Source organism: Notothenia rossii (assembly GCF_949606895.1).
Source record: "Notothenia rossii genome assembly, chromosome: 2".
NCBI classification, from domain to species: Eukaryota; Metazoa; Chordata; class Actinopteri; order Perciformes; family Nototheniidae; genus Notothenia; species Notothenia rossii.
The window spans coordinates 93,231,196-93,232,490 of record NC_136904.1 but is presented as its reverse complement, the minus strand read 5'-3'; positions in this window follow the sequence as shown (position 1 = coordinate 93,232,490).

Here is a 1,295-nt window from a genome sequence, read left to right as displayed (position 1 = left end):
TATATTTTGATGATAATACTTTTCTACTTTCACTTGAGGAACATTTTGAATGAGGACTTTTACTGTAACAGAGTATTCCTACACTCTGTTACTTCTACTTTTACTCAAGAACAAGATCTGAGTACTTCTACTTTTACTCAAGTACAAGATCTGAGTACTTCTACTTTTACTCAAGTACAAGACCTGAGTACTTCTACTTTTACTCAAGAACAAGACCTGAGTACTTCTACTTTTACTCAAGTACAAGATCTGAGTATTTCAACTTTCACTCAAGTACAAGATCTGAGTACTTCTACTTTTACTCAAGTACAAGATCTGAGTACTTCTACTTTTACTCAAGTACAAGACCTGAGTACTTCTACTTTTACTCAAGTACAAGATCTGAGTATTTCAACTTTCACTCAAGTACAAGATCTGAGTACTTCTACTTTTACTCAAGTACAAGATCTGAGTACTTCTACTTTTACTCAAGTACAAGACCTGAGTACTTCTACTTTTACTCAAGAACAAGATCTGAGTACTTCTACTTTTACTCAAGTACAAGACCTGAGTACTTCTACTTTTACTCAAGTACAAGACCTGAGTACTTCTACTTTTAATCAAGTACAAGATCTGAGTATTTCAACTTTCACTCAAGTACAAGACCTGAGTACTTCTACTTTTACTCAAGAACAAGATCTGAGTACTTCTACTTTTACTGAAGCACAAGATCTGAGTACTTCTACTTTTACTCAAGTACAAGATCTGAGTACTTCTACTTTTACTCAAGTACAAGATCTGAGTACTTCTACTTTTACTCAAGTACAAGATCTGAATACTTCTACTTTTACTCAAGTACAAGATCTGAGTACTTCTACTTTTGATAACATTGTTAGAACATTATGCCGTACTCTTCTTATAACGTTATCAGCTGCAAGTTAGATTTGTTTATGTTGCTAGAATGTTATTATTTTAGAGTAGGATAACGTGCTTTATCGTTCCGATTTATCAGAAGTATTTTTTTTATTTTAAATGCGACCAGCAGCTAGTACAAGTCACTGTCGGTGTCACATGTACTGGAGGGGACCCAGAATCAGACTCGGAATCAGCTGGTGAAAGTAACATTTGTTTATTAGAAAAGGGGAGCTGGGAGTGGAGGTTGGTTATGGCGACAGTGGGAAACAGTTGTGAAAATATGGTGACATCAGATTTTTTAAAACATCCTTTTGAAACAAATGCAACAAGTTTGTTTTTTAAAGCGCTCTGATATTGACCATGACCGTGTTAATATTTGCCATCACAGGAACGTTTTATAA